Source organism: Phyllobates terribilis, unplaced genomic scaffold, assembly GCF_046119375.1.
Source record: "Phyllobates terribilis strain yellow unplaced genomic scaffold, ASM4611937v1 Scaffold_1__5_contigs__length_1240528914, whole genome shotgun sequence".
Lineage (NCBI taxonomy): Eukaryota > Metazoa > Chordata > Amphibia > Anura > Dendrobatidae > Phyllobates > Phyllobates terribilis.
Window position 1 is genome coordinate 1,191,317,661 of NW_027362761.1, and position 19,696 is coordinate 1,191,337,356.

A 19,696-nucleotide genomic window follows, 5' to 3' on the forward strand; every position below is an offset into this window, starting at 1 on the left:
GGATCAGTCCCTTATTTGTACTGGCTCACAATATGACCATCGGACTCCATAATATGGCCTCCGGCACAGTGCCTCCAGTTTTTCGCATGTGACCACTAGAACTCCCCATTGACAATGGTGGACTTTTTCTGTACACCCTCTGTCCCCTCTTTTAGCACTTTCTGCTGCTCCGCGGCCATTACTGTGGCGCTGTGACGCAGGGCAGCGCCGCCGTGCCGTCCCTTCTTGTGCAGGGGTTAATGGGTTTAGTGCCTTTCTATCGTTTCCTGCGGGTTCATTCTCGGCTCTGCGCTTTGTTAGGTTTTTCTTTTCGGTCCGGCTTTGTCAGTTTCCATGGTGACCTGTCCCACGCACCAACTCGGCTGCGTACAAAATACCGGAAGGTTCTTACGAGACGCAGATGTGGACTTTAATCTCAGCGCGACGGCGAGAACACAGCGTCTGAAAATGTGGCTAAATACCTGCAAAAAGGGGGGAAAAGTCACAAATAATTTCCTTTTTCAATCCTATATTTTTTAATTTTTTTTTTTTTAATTTAATTTTTCTTTATATTTATTGGTAATTTTTATATATGGTTTTAATAATATTGGGAATCCTGTAATATAAAATGCACACATGCACGCTCATGTGGGAGGAGGGTGCACGTGTTATCAGTAGGTGCTGCAAGACATCGAGGGAACGAAAGGATGGGACGTTGCCAAACCGTGACACTTTCTGTTGGGGGTCTTGGGGGACCCCCCCAGTAGTTGGGTTTTCCGATCCTCCTCAAATTGGGGGAGGGTCCCTTAGATTTACATTGTTTTTAGGGGCCATAAGATGAGGGCACAGTGAGAATTAGATAATCGTGCTATAGTCTCTGAAGAATTGTTTTGACTCCATAGTTTTTTTTATTTTTACTTTTTTTCTTTTCCGTTAAAAAAAAAAAAAAAGACCAACAAATTATATGAATTAGTGGAAGACTAAAAAATAAATAAATAATGCTCACCCCCCACCAAAAAAAAGGTTGAGAACCTGCTTCAATATAAGGCAACCCTGATCCGATTGTGGAAATTTCATTTTCTCTTTAGCGTGTGACATTAATCCGATCTGTCAAATCTGACCTGTGCTCTGAAAATAGTCCTAAAAATATTGAAGTGACCCCTGTGGTCATTCTGCACACTTGATTTATTATAGGGCAAGTCCTAGACCCCCATGATTTGCAGATGTTTCTTTCTACATAAAAACATTTTTCTTAATGTGCCTATAAAATTCTTTACATTACTGTAATCAGTTTTGTGATAAATCTGAACATAAATTTTTACAGTGCTTGCTGGTTCTTTAAATATAAGACAAGAGCTGCAGTAAAGACTGACACAAACAATACAGTTAAGGTATTGGAGTAGATAGGTGTAACTACTATTATACTGGCCCATATGTACAAGAATATAACTACTATAGTACTGCTCCTATGTACAAGAATATAACTACTATAATACTGCCCCTATGTACAAGAATATAACTACTATAATACTGCCCCCTATGTACAAGAATATAACTACTATAGTACTGCCCCTATGTACAAGAATATAACTACTATAATACTGCCCCCTATGTACAAAAATATAACTACTATAATACTGCCCCCTATGTACAAGAATATAACTACTATAATACTGCTCCTATGTACAAGAATATAACTACTATAATACTGCCCCTATGTACAAGAATATAACTACTATAATACTGCCCCTATGTACAAGAATATAACTACTATAATACTGCTCCTATGTACAAGAATATAACTACTATAATACTGCCCCTATGTACAAGAATATAACTACTATAATACTGCCCCTATGTACAAGAATATAACTACTATAATACTGCTCCTATGTACAAGAATATAACTACTATAATACTGCCCCTATGTACAAGAATATAACTACTATAATACTGCCCCTATGTACAAGAATATAACTACTATAATACTGCCCCTATGTACAAGAATATAACTACTATAATACTGCCCCTATGTACAAGAATATAACTACTATAATACTGCCTCTATGTACAAGAATATAACTACTATAATACTGCTCCCTATGTACAAGAATATAACTACTATAATACTGCCCCCTATATACAAGAATATAACTACTATAATACTGCCCCTATGTACAAGAATATAACTACTATAATACTGCTCCTATGTACAAGAATATAACTACTATAATACTGCCCCTATGTACAAGAATATAACTACTATAATACTGCTCCTATGTACAAGAATATAACTACTATAATACTGCCTCTATGTACAAGAATATAACTACTATAGTACTGCCCTCTATGTGTAAGAATATAACTACTATAATGCTGCCCCTATGTACAAGAATATAACTACTATAATACTGCCCTCTATGTGTAAGAATATAAATGTCTCCCACAGGTAAAGCCTCAGTGATAAGGAAGTGATATCTCAGTCATAGACTTAGAACTGTACAATGTAATACAAGATAGAGCTGTGTATTTTGGTTTCTGGCAAAAATAATTAGTATTGTAAATACTTTCCTGTAGAGAATTGAGGACCCTTCCAGTAAGGGTCCTTCAGATTAGTATTGAGGAGAATTAATAGTCATTAACCTTCGTGTCCTCATGAGGAGCATCTTGTCTAGATGAACCTTTCTTGAGGTTAGCCTGGCTGGAGTCCCGGGTGCGCCCACTGTGCCTAGGACGTTCCTGCTGAATGATTATAACATTGTTACAGTGAGTAATTAAGAAGTCCCTCTCTAATTAAAGTAGTCTTGATGGAGGCCATTATTGAAGGTGGCCCTTTTTTTTTTTTTTTTTTTTTTTTTTTTTTTTATACCAATACTGTCATGCAGTGGATGACGCATCATGGTTGATTCCAACAACCCTTGATAATTTCTTGATGAAGATGGGCATGTCTTCACCCGGATCACTAGTAACAAAGTTCCATCTTGCCTTCACTTCCAGATGATCTGTCGTAGATTACAGCAACCACTCATGGTAATTTTTAGGTGCCCTAGACTCCACTGGCATTCTTAAGAGTAGTTGGGCTGGAGTCTTGAGTTTTCATCTTTTATATAAATCTAATTTCTGATTGTTAGAGTATAATCTTAGCCCAGCCTAGATGTTTGGTGGACATAACAGAAAATAAGCATGAGCTCACGACCATTAATATTGTTATGGTTACTTTTTTAAAAGAACGTTGGTGGAGTCTAGGGCACCTAAAAATCATTTAAGGTGGTTTACGTAATCTACGACATGTAATCTGGAAGTCGATGAAAGTTAGATCTTTGGTTGTAGTGATCCCGGTGAAAATGTGGCCAATAAATATTTATAAATTCTTGACGGTTGTTGCAATGATCCCAAAGTGATCATCTATGTTGGTCATTACTATTTAAGACTAGGTCATCATTTAACTACTAGATCCATCTTCTTCAGGGTGACTCATCATGGATGTTTCCAATAACACTAGATCATTTCTAGATGAAGTTGTCTTTGCTTCACCTGGATCCTTAGTAGCAAAGATACAGCTTGCTTTGTCTTGCAGATTTCGTGTCATGGAGGGTGTCACTTTAGATAATTTTTGCTTGCCCTGGACTTCACCAGCATTATTTAGAGAGTAACCATAACAATGTTAATGGTTGTGAGCTCATGACCGTGTCTGATGTCCACCATCCTGAGGAACCTCTACTTTGGCCTAAAATTTTGCTGTTAGAATGCAAAAATTGAAACTATATAAGGGGAAAACTCAGGACTCTAAAGAACGCTGATAGAGTCCAGGGAACCAACAAATCATCGAAAGTGGTTAACATCCTCTACAATCTGGCAATATGGATCTTCTGTGAAAACATGGCAATAAAATGTCTATAAATTATCTACAGTTTGTTACGAACATCCATGACTCTTCATCGTGAAGAAGATGGATCATCTGGGTAGATCATAACTATTTAAGAAAAGTCATCACTTAACCACCAGATCCATCTTCTTCTGTATGACCGATTCCAAAAAGCCTAGATTTCTAGAACAAAGCCGTGTCTTCGCTTGAATGACCAGTACCGAAGATCCACCTTGCTTGGACTTCCAGATAACGTGTCGTAGATGACGGCAGCCACTTCTGATTGTTTTTATGTGCCCTGGACTCCACCAGCACTCTTTTTAGAGTCCTGAGTTTTCGTCTTGCGTACGGTGGTTTATATTGTTGCATTCTTACAGCACAATTTTAGGCTAAGGTAGAGGTTCCTCATGATTGTGGACATCAGAGAAGCTAGCCATGAGCTCACGACCATTGGTATTCTTATGGTTACTCTCTATATAACACTAGATGACTTTTAGGTGCCCTGAAATCCACCAATGTGGTTGACATCCTCCACGACACATCTGAAAGTCCAAGCAAGTTGGATCTTTGCTTCTAATGATCCAGGTGAAGACATGGACAACTTTAAACTAGAAATGATCTAGTTTTATTTGAATCATCCATGACTCGTTAGCGTTAAAAATATGGATCTAGTGGTTAAGTGGTGACCTGGTCTTTAAATAATTATGACCAACCGAGATGGTGACATTTTGTAGTACATGAATAAGTCCTAATTATTTTTTTTTTATTGGTAATTGATTATTTTTGGCCAAAACAAACCTGTTTTCTAAATTTTCATTAGTAATAGACCATCTGTTTAGTAGTATAGAGAAGACAGTTGACTATTTATTTATATTTTTAGGTGGATGAATAAGGGGAGGTCCACCTCGAGACGGTGTTTTGGTTTAAGACGACTGCTAATAATAGGTAAAAAACTAAAAAAAAAAGTACTCCTAGCTCCGTAATTGTCCCCACTTATCTTCTGATGTGGACTGGTCCTTGAGCCGGTTTCTACCCCTCGTTGCTGCGATATCACGATTGGCGGAGCAGTCGTTTCCTGTATGTTCGAGAGCGTCCAGGAAGTAGAAACCCGCAGAGGATCTGGATGTCCTCACTACAGGAATGAGTTATCCATTCTTTTTCAATCTTGGACCTCATTGACTTAAAAAGGGATATGTTGGGTTCGTTTCTGGTGTCTCTGAAGTCCCGTCTCTTCCCTTTCCCGTTTTGTACGTCCCATTTATTATCTGAGTTTTCACTAATTTTTTAAAACGGTACGAAAAAATGGCTAAAGAAAAAAAAAAGAAAACCTCTTACCTTGTAGTTGACCGTTCCATGGACTGGCCGACCCAACGCAACGTCTTTATTCCCAAACTTTGAAAAATTCCACCTAAAATCTAAAAATTTCTAGAAGACCCTCCTGGCTTCTAGAATATTATCCAGATGTCGTCCTGTCGACGCGCCGCAAAGATCCCTTTTCTTAATCTTAAGGCTGCTTGCCCATGTAGCGTTTTTCAAGCGTTTTTGATGCGGAATTTCCGCAGCGGAAACGCTTGTAAAACGCTTGGTAACCCGCACCCCATGGTCCCCAATGGGATTCCGCAAGTTCTATGCACATGCTGCGGATTTTTCCGCAGCGTTTATGCTGCGTTCAAAAATCCGCAGCATGTCAATTAATTTTGCGTTTCCGCAAGCAGAATTGCCTTTGTCCAATGCATAAAAAACGCAAGGCAATTCCGCATGTGGAAAACGCGCGATAAACGCGTGCGGAATTCTGCATGCGTTTTTCCGGGAGAGGACTTGCAGAAATGAAGCAGAAATTTTCTGCTTTATTTCTGCAACGTGGGCACATAGCCTAAGCGTCTCCTATCCCAAAGATAAACCCATTGGGGGGAGGTCAGATGATTTAATTTTTGTGTTATTACTTCCCTAATCCTCTTGTTGGAGAGGATCATCGGAGTGGTGACGACATGGATTTTCTGATATTAAATTAGTCACAATGAATGTACATGATGCCACCCCTGCTCCCCGGGGGATAAACTTTTAGGAAGTATAATTAATTACATTTCTGTAAATCCTGCTGTACATTGCTTTTAGATGTTGAATTACTTGTTAGCTGCCTTTACTGGATTTTGAGCCATTGCTTTTAACCCAACTTATCATCCTTTTTTTCAAGCGAAAAACACATTTGAGTGAGACTGAGCTGCAGTACCACTCACTGACCACAGACATAAGTGGCGCTGTTCATGGGTTACAAAAAAAAAGTCAATTTTGCAATTTTTTTTTTTAAATTCACACTTGTTGAAACAATTAGCTCTGTTTTCTGACCACGTGCTCGTACTATTCTAGGTATTTCAGTTTTTAAAGTTTTTTTTTTTTTTTCTCATCACAGATGTCTATAAAGGGCAGAGACCGGGGGGCTGCTTCCACTGATTACACTATCGTAGTGACTCTGCCGGAGCCGGACGACACCAGCAGATATGTTTATAGGGTGTGATAAATGTGAACAGGGTGTGGATCAGCAGCTCGTCCGCTAAGAGGGATCACAATCTGTATTGTGGATCATTGTGACGTAATGCTGTAACGGGAGCCAGCGAGCCCTGCCAATAGCAACAGGCTGCGCAGAGGAACACGGCGTTACATTCTGTTCCCAAAGAGAGCGCCGCTATACCAAACAGCGGAAAAGTCACTGGCTTTTATATTTGTACGAGAATCTATTGTTATAATTGTGTAATTATTAGTCTGGTAAGTTTTCACTTGACACTGCTATTATAGTGACCTAATATATGGGAATATCAGTAGGAAAGCTCTGCCTCTTACCAACAATATAACTACTATAATACTTCCCCCTATGTACAACAATATAACTACTATAATACTGCTCCTATGTACAAGAATATAACTACGATAATACTGCCCCTATGTACAAGAATATAACTACTATAATACTGCCCCTATGTACAAGAATATAACTACTATAATACTGCCCCTATGTACAAGAATATAACTACTATAATACTGCTCCTATGTACAAGAATATAACTACTATAATACTTCCCCCTATGTACAAGAATATAACTACTATAATACTGCCCCTATGTACAAGAATATAACTACTATAATACTGCCCCCTCTGTACAAGAATAGAACTACTATAATACTGCCTCCTATGTACAAGAATAGAACTACTATAATACTGCCTCCTATGTACAAGAATAGAACTACTATAATACTGCCCCTATGTGCAAGAATATAACTACTATAATAATGCCCCCTATGTACAAGAATATAACTACTATAATACTGCTCCTATGTACAAGAATATAACAACTATAATACTGCCCCTATGTACAAGAATATAACTACTATAATACTGCTCCTATGTACAAGAATATAACAACTATAATACTGCTCCTATGTACAAGAATATAACTACTATAATACTGCTCCTATGTACAAGAATATAACTGCTATAATACTGCCCCTATGTACAAGAATATAACTACTATAATACTGCCCCCTCTGTACAAGAATATAACTACTATAATACTGCTCCCTATGTACAAGAATAGAACTACTATAATACTGCCTCCTATGTACAAGAATAGAACTACTATAATACTGCCTCCTATGTACAAGAATAGAACTACTATAATACTGCCCCTATGTGCAAGAATATAACTACTATAATAATGCCCCCTATGTACAAGAATATAACTACTATAATACTGCTCCTTTGTACAAGAATATAACTACTATAATACTGCTCCCTATGTACAAGAATAGAACTACTATAATACTACCCCTATGTACAAGAATAGAACTACTATAATACTGCTCCCTATGTACAAGAATATAACTACTATAATACTGCCCCTATGTGCAAGAATATAACTACTATAATACTGCCCCCTATGTACAGGAATATAACTACTATAATACTGCTCCTATGTACAAGAATATAACAACTATAATACTGCTCCTATGTACAAGAATATAACTACTATAATACTGCTCCTATGTACAAGAATATAACTACTATAATACTGCTCCTATGTACAAGAATATAACAACTATAATACTGACCCTATGTACAAGAATATAACTACTATAATACTTCCCCCTATGTACAAGAATATAACTACTATAATACTGCTCCTATGTACAAGAATATAACTGCTATAATACTGCCCCTATGTACAAGAATATAACTACTATAATACTGCCCCTATGTACAAGAATATAACTACTATAATACTGCCCCTATGTACAAGAATATAACTACTATAATACTTCCCCCTATGTACAAGAATATAACTACTATAATACTGCTCCTATGTACAAGAATATAACTACTATAATACTGCCCCTATGTACAAGAATATAACTACTATAATACTGCCCCTATGTACAAGAATATAACTACTATAATACTGCCCCTATGTACAAGAATATAACTACTATAATACTGCTCCTATGTACAAGAATATAACTACTATAATACTTCCCCCTATGTACAAGAATATAACTACTATAATACTGCTCCTATGTACAAGAATATAACTACTATAATACTGCTCCTATGTACAAGAATATAACTACTATAATACTTCCCCCTATGTACAAGAATATAACTACTATAATACTGCTCCTATGTACAAGAATATAACTACTGTAATACTGCCCCTATGTACAAGAATATAACTACTATAATACTGCCCCTATGTACAAGAATATAACTACTAGAATACTGCTCCTATGTACAAGAATATAACTACTATAATACTGCTCCTATGTACAAGAATATAACAACTATAATACTGCCCCTATGTACAAGAATATAACTACTATAATACTTCCCCCTATGTACAAGAATATAACTACTATAATACTGCCCCTATGTACAAGAATATAACTACTATAATACTGCCCCTATGTACAAGAATATAACTACTATAATACTGCCCCTATGTACAAGAATATAACTACTATAATACTGCCCCTATGTACAAGAATATAACTACTATAATACTTCCCCCTATGTACAAGAATATAACTACTATAATACTGCCCCTATGTACAAGAATATAACTACTATAATACTGCCCCTCTGTACAAGAATATAACTACTATAATACTGCTCCTATGTACAAGAATATAACTACTATAATACTGCCCCTATGTACAAGAATATAACTACTATAATACTGCCCCTCTGTACAAGAATATAACTACTATAATACTGCCCCCTCTGTACAAGAATATAACTACTATAATACTGCTCCCTATGTACAAGAATAGAACTACTATAATACTGCTCCCTATGTACAAGAATAGAACTACTATAATACTGCCTCCTATGTACAAGAATAGAACTACTATAATACTGCCTCCTATGTGCAAGAATAGAACTACTATAATAATGCCCCCTATGTACAACAATAGAACTGCTATAATACTGCTCCTATGTACAAGAATATAACTACTATAATACTGCTCCCTATGTACAAGAATAGAACTACTATAATACTACCCCTATGTACAAGAATATAACTACTATAATACTGCTCCCTATGTACAAGAATATAACTACTATAATACTGCCCCTATGTGCAAGAATATAACTACTATAATACTGCCCCCTATGTACAGGAATATAACTACTATAATACTGCTCCCTATGTACAAGAATATAACTACTATAATACTGCCCCTATATACAAGAATATAACTACTATAATACTGCCCCCTGTGTACAAGAATATAACTACTAGTCCTTTGGTGGTGCATTGCTGCTAAAAGGGAAAAAAAAAAACTTAAATCTTCTAACTTAGCGAGTGTGAACGGAGCGTAAGTGCAAACGGAAGTAAGTGTGTGACTTGTTTTTCAGTGACTTGGATTCAGGGAGTTTGGAAGGGAGGGATTTGGACTGAATTGCAGTCTGTATTTTATTAATTCTTTACATTTCTTTTTACTTAACATTTCTGTCTAGGGCAATCCCCATTAGGAAATTAGCTCCATTATTGACAATGCTATCCAGTGTACATCTTGCCACATGTATGCAATCCTTAAGCAGCCGCTCGTGGGTGCATACTGCTGCGCGAGATGTGTGCACGTTGTGCGTTTGGAAGCCCAGGTACTGGATCTAAATGAGCAGCTGGCAACACTGAGATCCATTGACAATATGGAAAGGAGTCTGCTGCTCACTGGGGTAGATGTGGGGGAGGGTGGTAGTAGGGAGCTGCAGGACAGTGAGGCAGCTAACTGGGTGACAGTTAGAAGGGGGGTAGAGGGAAGAGTGCCAAGGAGGCTAGTCCTGATCTGGCACACCCCAGTAAGTTTGCAAAGTTGGCAGATGAGGGGGGTGCCGGTACAGGGGTAGCACTGCTGCAGCAAGGCATGTCCTCTGAAAGCTGGAGGCGTGTCAGCTCCAGTAAGGGGGGAAATAGGAGAGCAGGGCAGGCCAGGCAAGTGCAGGTAGTGGAGGACTCGATTATTAGGGGAACAGATAGGGCAATCTGTCACAAAGACAGGGATCGTCGAACAGTGTGCTGCCTACCTGGCGCTCTAATCCGGCACATCGGTGATGGGGTTGACAGATTACTGGGAGGGGCTGGTGAGGACCCAGCGGTCATGGTGCACATTGGCACAAATGACAGAGGTAGGTGGAAGGTCCTTAAAGATGATTTCAGGGAATTGGGCTGCAAGCTTAAAGCAAGGACCTCTAAGGTGGTATTCTCTGAAATACTACCTGTACCACGTGCCACGCCAGAGAGGCAACGGGAGATTAGGGATATAAATAAGTGTCAGGAACTGGTGTAGGAAGGGGGGGTTTGGGTTCCTGGAGAACTGGGCCGACTTCTCAGTTGGCTACAGATTCTACGCTAGGGATGGGCTGCACCTCAATGGGGAGGGTGCAGCTGTGCTGGGGGAGAAAATGGCTAGAAGGTTGGAGGAGTGTTTAAACTAGGGATTAGGGGAGGGTGTTCATTTTATAGGTAGGGAAGATAATGCAGATAGTGACCAGGGCACAAATAAAGAAATTGGGGTGGGGTTAGAACAGTCAATATAGTAAGAAGGAATAGAGGTACAGAGAGATACATAAAATGCATGTACACTAATGCCAGAAGCCTCACCAACAAAATGGAGGAATTAGAATTAATTTTGTTGGAAAATAATTGACATGGTGGGGATATCTGAGACGTGGCTGGACGAGAGCCATGACTGGGCAGTTAATTTACAGGGCTATAGTCTGTTCAGAAATGACCGTACAAACAAGCGAGGGGGGGGGGAGGGGCGGTGTTTATATGTAAAATCATCCTTAAAACCTGTCTTGCGGGAGGATATATGTGAATCTAATGAAAATGTAGAGTGCCTGTGGGTGGAGATAAGGGGAGGGGGAAAAAATAATAAATTACTGATTGGGGTTTGTTATAAGTCTCCAAAAATAATGGAAGCAGCGGAGAATATCCTCATAAAGCAAATAGATGAATCAGCAACTAAAGGAGAAGTCATTATTATGGGGGACTTAAACTACCCTGAAATACATTGGAGGACAGAAACATGTAGTTCAAGCAAAGGAAATAGGTTTTTGACAACTATGAGAGACAATTACCTTTCACAACTGGTTCAGGACCCAACAAGAAGGGGGGCACTGCTAGACCTAATATTAACCAATAGGCCAGTCCGCATATCAAATATACAAGTTGGGGGTCACTTGGGTAATAGTGATCACAAAATAATACTTTTTCATGTAACCTTTAATAAGATGTGTAGTAGAGGGGTTACAAGGACACTAAACTTCAGGAAGGCAAATTTCCAACGGTTGAGAGATGATCTTAGTGTAATAAACTGGGACGATATCCTGAGACATAAAGCTACACAAAGAAAATGGGAGACATTTATTAACATCCTGAATAGGACCTGTGCACAATGTATACCCCTTGGGAATAAACATGCTAGAAATAGGAGGAAACCATTATGGCTAAATAGAGCTGTAAGGGGTGCAATAAGTGACAAAAAGAAAGCATTTAGAGAACTAAAGCAAGTAGGTAGTGATGAGGCATTAAATAAATACAGAAAATTAAATTCTGTAAGAAAAAAACAAATCAAGGCAGCAAAGATTGAGGCAGAGAGAATCATTGCCAGAGAAAGTAAAAATAATCCCAAAATATTCTTTAACTACATAAATAGTAAAAACTTAAAAACCCTTAAAAATAGTCTGGGTGAAATGGTGGATGAGGATGAGGAAAAAGCCAATATGCTAAATGATTTTTTTTCAACCGTATTTACACAAAAAAATCGCATGACAGAAAACATGATTAGCGATGACAAAAATTCTCCAGTAAATGTCACTTGCTTAACCCAGCAGGAAGTACGGAGGCGTCTAAAAATCACTAAAGTTGACAAATCCCCGGGCCCGGATGGGATACACCCGCGAGTACTGCAGGAATTAAGTAACGTCATAGATAGACCATTATTTTTAATCTTTAAAGATTCCATAATAACAGGGTCTGTACCATAGGACTGGCGTATAGCAAATGTGGTGCCAATATTCAAAAAGGGGACAGAAACTGAACTTGGAAATTATAGGCCGGTAAGCTTAACCTCTACTGTGGGTAAAATCCTGGAGGGTTTCCTAAGAGATGCTATACTAGAGTATCTGAAGAAGAATAACCTCATGACCCAAAATCAACATGGGTTTACGAGGGACCGTTCCTGTCAAACTAATCTGATCAGTTTTTATGAGGAGGCAAGTTCTGGACTGGACCAAGGAAATGCAGTGGATGTTGTGTATATGGACTTTTCAAAAGCTTTTGATACGGTTCCACACAAAAGGTTGATACATAAAATGAGAACAATGGGGATAGGGGAAAATATATGTAAGTGGGTTAAGAATTGGCTCAGTGATGGGAAACAAAGGGTGGATATTAATGGAAAACACTCAGACTGGGTGTCAGTTAACAGTGGGGTACCACAGGGGTCAGTATTGGGCCCCCTTCTTTTTAACATATTTATTAATGACCTTGTAGGGGGTTACAGAGTAATATTTCAATATTTCTAGATGACACTAAACTCTGCAGGGTAATCAATACAGAGGAGGACAATTTTATATTACAGGAGGATCTATGTAACTAGAAGCTTGGGCTGATAAATGGCAAATGAGCTTTAATGGGGATAAATGTAAGGTAATGCACTTGGGCAGAGGAAATACAATGTATAATTATATGCTTAATTGTAAAACACTGGGCAAAACTGTAACTGAAAAAGACCTGGGTGTATTGGTGGATGACAAGCTCACGTTTGGTCGCCAGTGTCAGGCAGCTGCTGCAAAGGCAAATAAAATAATGGGATGCATTAAAAGAGGCATAGATGCTCATGAGGAGAACATCATTTTACCTCTATACAAGTCACTAGTGCGACCACACTTAGAATACTGTGTACATTTCTGGTCTCCGGTGTGTAAGAAAGACATAGCTGAACTAGAGCGGGTGCAGAGAAGAGCGACCAAGGTTATTAGAGGACTGGGGGGTCTGCAATACCAAGACAGGTTATTACACTTGGGGTTATTTACTGTGGAAAAAAGAAGGATTAGGGGTGATCTTATTACTATGTACAAGTATATGAGGGGACAGTACAAAGACCTTTCTACTGATCTTTCTACTCTGAGGCCTGAGACAGGGACAAGGGGGCATCTTCTACGTCTGGAGGAAAGAAGGTTTAATCATAATCACAGACGCGGATTCTTTACTGTAAGAGCAGTGAGACTATGGAACTCTCTGCCGCATGATGGTGTAATGAGGGATTCACTACTAACATTTAAGAAGGGCATGGATGCCTTTCTTGAAAAGTATAATATTACAGGTTATATATACTAGATTCCTTGATAGGGCGTTGATCCAGGGAACTAGTCTGATTGTCGTATGGAGTCGGGAAGGAATTTTTTTTCCCCAATGTGGAGCTTAGTGTTTGCCACATGGGATTTTTTTTTTTTGCCTTCCTCTGGATCAACATGTTAGGCTATGGGTTGAACTAGATGGACTTAGTTTTTAAGGTTGAAGGAAGACTAAGTTACTATAATACTGCTCCTATGTACTAGAATATAACTACTACACTGCTCAAAAAAATACAGGGAACACTTAAACAGCAGAATATAACTCCAAGTAAATCAAACGTCTGCGAAATCAAACTGTCCACTTAGGAAGCAACACTGATTGACAATCAATTTCACATGCTGTTGTGCAAATGGAATAGACGATAGATAGAAATTATTGGCAATTATCAAGACACCCTCAATAAAGGAGTGGCTCTGCAGGTGGGGACCACAGACCACATCTCGGTACCAATGCTTTCTGGCTGATGTTTTGGTCACAGGAGGGCAACACCCGGCAGCAGGACCGCTACCTCCGCCTTTGTGCAAGGAGGAACAGGAGGAGCACTGCCAGAGACCTGCAAAATGACCTCCAGCAGGCCACAAATGTGCATGTGTCTGCACAAACGGTTAGAAACCGACTCCATGAGGGTGGTATGAGGGCCCGACGTCCACAGATGGGGGTTTTGTTCACAGCCCAACACCGTGCAGGATGCTTAGCATTTGCCACAGAACACCAGGATTGGTAAAGTCGCCACTGGCGTCCTGTGCTCTTCACAGATGAAAGCAGGTTCACACTGAGCACATGTGACAGACGTGATAGAGTCTGGAGACGCCGTGGAGAGCGATCTGCTGCCTGCAACATCCTTCAGCATCAGCGGTTTGGCAGTGGGTCAGTAATGGTGTGGGGTGGCATTTCTTTGGAGGGCCGCACAGCCCTCCATGTGCTCACCAGAGGTAGCCTGACTGCCATTAGGTACCGAGATGAGATCCTCAGACCCCTTGTGAGACCATATGCTGGTGCGGTTGGCCCTGGGTTCCTCCTAATGCAGGACAATGCCAGACCTCATGTGGCTGGAGTGTGTCAGCAGTTCCTGCAAGATGAAGGCATTGAAGCTATGCACTGGCCGCCCGTTCCCCAGACCTGAATCCGATTGAGCACATCTGGGACATCATGTCTCGCTCCATCCACCAACGTCACCTTGCACCACAGACTGTCCAGGAGTTGGCGGATGCTTTAGTCCAGGTCTGGGAGGAGATCCCACAGGAGACCATCCGCAACCTCATCAGGAGCATGCCCAGGCGTTGTAGGGAGGTCATACAGGCATGTGGAGGCCACACACAATACTCAGCCTCATCAGGAGCATGCCCAGGCGTTGTAGGGAGGTCATACAGGCACGTGGAGGCCACACACAATACTCAGCCTCATCAGGAGCATGCCCAGGCGTTGTAGGGAGGTCATACAGGCATGTGGAGGCCACACACAATACTCAGCCTCATCAGGAGCATGCCCAGGCGTTGTAGGGAGGTCATACAGGCACGTGGAGGCCACACACAATACTCAGCCTCATCAGGAGCATGCCCAGGCGTTGTAGGGAGGTCATACAGGCACGTGGAGGCCACACACAATACTCAGCCTCATCAGGAGCATGCCCAGGCGTTGTAGGGAGGTCATACAGGCACATGGAGGCCACACACAATACTCAACCTCATCAGGAACATGCCCAGGCATTGTAGGGAGGTCATACAGGCACGTGGAGGCCACACACAATACTCAGCCTCATCAGGAGCATGCCCAGGCGTTGTAGGGAGGTCATACAGGCATGTGGAGGCCACACACAATACTCAGCCTCATCAGGAGCATGCCCAGGCGTTGTAGGGAGGTCATACAGGCACGTGGAGGCCACACACAATACTCAGCCTCATCAGGAGCATGCCCAGGCGTTGTAGGGAGGTCATACAGGCACGTGGAGGCCACACACAATACTCAGCCTCATCAGGAGCATGCCCAGGCGTTGTAGGGAGGTCATACAGGCACGTGGAGGCCACACACAATACTCAGCCTCATCAGGAGCATGCTCAGGCGTTGTAGGGAGGTCATACAGGCACGTGGAGGCCACACACAATACTCAGCCTCATCAGGAGCATGCCCAGGCGTTGTAGGGAGGTCATACAGGCACGTGGAGGCCACACACAATACTCAGCCTCATCAGGAGCATGCCCAGGCGTTGTAGGGAGGTCATACAGGCACGTGGAGGCCACACACAATACTCAGCCTCATCAGGAGCATGCCCAGGCGTTGTAGGGAGGTCATACAGGCACGTGGAGGCCACACACAATACTCAGCCTCATCAGGAGCATGCCCAGGTGTTGTAGGGAGGTCATACAGGCACGTGGAGGCCACACACAATACTCAGCCTCATCAGGAGCATGCCCAGGCGGTGTAGGGCGGTCATACAGGCACGTGGAGGCCACACACAATACTCAGCCTCATCAGGAGCATGCCCAGGCGTTGTAAGGAGGTCATACAGGCACGTGGAGGCCACACACAATACTCAGCCTCATCAGGAGCATGCCCAGGCGTTGTAGGGAGGTCATACAGGCACGTGGAGGCCACACACAATACTCAGCCTCATCAGGAGCATGCCCAGGCGTTGTAGGGAGGTCATACAGGCACGTGGAGGCCACACACAATACTCAGCCTCATCAGGAGCATGCCCAGGCGTTGTAGGGAGGTCATACAGGCACGTGGAGGCCACACACAATACTCAGCCTCATCAGGAGCATGCCCAGGTGTTGTAGGGAGGTCATACAGGCACGTGGAGGCCACACACAATACTCAGCCTCATCAGGAGCATGCCCAGGCGGTGTAGGGCGGTCATACAGGCACGTGGAGGCCACACACAATACTCAGCCTCATCAGGAGCATGCCCAGGCGTTGTAAGGAGGTCATACAGGCACGTGGAGGCCACACACAATACTCAGCCTCATCAGGAGCATGCCCAGGCGGTGTAGGGCGGTCATACAGGCACGTGGAGGCCACACACAATACTGAGCCTCATTGTGACTTGTTTTAAGGACATTACATCAAAGTTGGATCAGCCTGTAGTGTGTTTTTCCACTTTAATTTTGGGGGCGACTCCAAATCCAGGCCTCCATTGGTTAATAAATGTGATTTCCATTGATGATTTTTGTGTGATTTTGTTGTCAGCACATTCAACTTTGTACAGAACAAAGTATTCACTGAGAAGATTTCATTCATTCAGATCTAGGATGGGGTATTTGAGTGTTCCCTTTATGTTTTTGAGCAGTGTATAATACTGCCCCTACGTACAAGAATATAACTACTATAATATGTATAGCCATTGTCTTGCGGTGTATTTTTTTTTGTGTTATCACAGTGCAGCAGTGACTGGCTTTTTCTGCTCCGCCGCCATCCATGGCAGACAATCAGAGAAATAAATATGTAAATCCTTTTTCTCTCTTTCTTGTTGCTTCCGGTCTGCTCTTCTCCGGCTCGCTGGTCGTCTCGCTCTTTCAGCCTTTTCACTTTTTTATTGACGTTTTTTGCTCGGTGATTTTTTTTATTTTTTTAATTTCTTTTGTGTCCAAGTACGAGTGCAAAAAACAATGGTAGGATTGGCGAAGCCTCCAAAATGTAATTAAGAAAAATAATCCCGTGTAGTGAAGCAGCGTGTTGTCATGGTAACTAGGAATTAAGTTTTGATACCGCTGCCCTTCACTGCAGAACTCTGCTTCCTGCTCCTTACATGGCCATTACCGGCGGCGCAGCCTCCACCGAGGGGCGCAGCCTCCACCGCAGGGCGCAGCCTCCACCGCGGGGGGCAGCCTCCACCGCAGCCTCCACCGAGGGGCGCAGCCTCCACCGCGGGGCGCAGCCTCCACCGCGGGGCGCAGCCTCCACCGCAGGGCGCAGCCATGGCTGCCAGGTTAATTCAGAAGTAAAGACCGTTCTGGCTGCACTGATTCTGCGGCTCCCATAGGTTCTCTGTGAGATGATGGGAGTGTTTGTACAGGGGGGGTGTAGAATTAGCATAAGGAGCTCAGAATTTTTTTGTCTTAAAGGAACAGTAACACCGTCCCTAGTATTTTTTTTTTTTTTTTAACACCTTGTTGTTTCAGTTTTAAATCTTGCATAGAAAGTTCCCATTCATTGACAGCAAGCAGATATTATACTCCTGATTTAATACGTTGCTGTTTGATGTTGAACAGATCTAGTACTGCTTGCAGCTGAGGGTTTGTTACAGTTGCATTCAGTTCAGCAATGCAGAATTGCATTGGTAACCGATAGGTACATGAGGGGTGTTAGGTTTTGATTGTGAAGCACTTATGTCATAATAAACTTACAGGATGCTGGAAAAAGAATAAAAATACACCCAGTATAATATGATGTATATACTGTGTATGTCAAACTGCAGAGGCCTCCAGAGCACCAAACAGTACAGAGCACTGCCATCTAGTGGCTGACCAGGAGGACTGCGGATATGGAACAATCTAAAAGAACAGAATAGGAACTGTGATATATAAGTAGAGTAGATGCCTCTGATATTTTATCTGATAGTAAAAATGTTAATGAAAAATGTTATAATACTGCTCCTATGTACAAGAATATAACTACTATAATACTGCCCCCTATGTACAAGAATACAACTACTATAATACTGCCCCCTATGTACAAGAATATAACTACTATAATACTGCTCCTATGTACAAGAATATAACTACTATAATACTGCCCCCTATATTCAAGAATAGAACTACTATAATACTACCCCCTATGTATAAGAATCTAACTACTATAATACTGCCCCCTATGTACAAGAATATAACTACTATAATACTGCTCCTATGTACAAGACTATAACTACTATAATACTGCCCCCTATGTACAAGAATATAACTACTATAATACTGCCCCCTATGTACAAGAATATAACTACTATAATACTGCCCCCTATGTACAAGGATATAACTACTATAATACTGCTCCCTATGTACAAGAATATAACTAATATAATACTACCCCCTATGTACAAGAATATAACTACTATAATACTACCCCCTATGTACAAGAACATAACTACTATAATACTGCTCCTATGTACAAGGCTATAACTACTATAATACTGCTCCTATGTACAAGAATATAACTACTATAATACTGCCCCCTATGTACAAGAATATAACTACTATAATACTGCCCTTATGTACAAGAATATAACTACTATAATACTGCCCCTATGTACAAGAATATAACTAGTATAATACTGCCCCTATGTGCAAGAATATAACTACTATAATAATGCCCCCTATGTACAAGAATATAACTACTATAATAATGCCCCCTATGTACAAGTATATAACTACTATAATACTGCCCCTATGTACAAGAATATAACTACTATAATACTGCCCCTATGTACAAGAATATAACTACTATAATACTGCCCCTATGTACAAGAATATAACTACTATAATACTGCTCCTATGTACAAGAATATAACTACTATAATACTGCTCCTATGTACAAGAATATAACTACTATAATACTGCCCCCTATGTACAAGAACATAACTACTATAATACTGCCCCCTATGTACAAGAATATAACTACTATAATACTGCCCTTATGTACAAGAATATAACTACTATAATACTGCCCCTATGTACAAGAATATAACTAGTATAATACTGCCCCTATGTGCAAGAATATAACTACTATAATAATGCCCCCTATGTACAAGAATATAACTACTATAATAATGCCCCCTATGTACAAGTATATAACTACTATAATACTGCCCCTATGTACAAGAATATAACTACTATAATACTGCCCCTATGTACAAGAATATAACTACTATAATACTGCCCCTATGTACAAGAATATAACTACTATAATACTGCTCCTATGTACAAGAATATAACTACTATAATACTGC

The 19,696-nt window shown here is 40.8% G+C and overlaps 1 protein-coding gene across 4 annotated transcripts in view; it reads left to right on the forward strand.

Moving 5' to 3' along the window:
• PTPRA (protein tyrosine phosphatase receptor type A) overlaps positions 1-19,696 on the forward strand; it is a 139,744-nt gene that overhangs the window by 56,379 nt on the left and 63,669 nt on the right. The window contains exon 3 of one of the 4 annotated variants that reach the window (XM_073649194.1): positions 4,725-4,789. The exons of 2 other annotated variants lie outside the window; for them this stretch is intronic. The gene's annotated coding sequence lies outside the window, so the exon portion shown is untranslated. Of the gene's footprint in view, positions 1-4,724; positions 4,790-6,584; positions 6,608-19,696 lie in introns of those variants that run through there. One more of the 4 variants, XM_073649195.1, reaches the window with a different exon arrangement.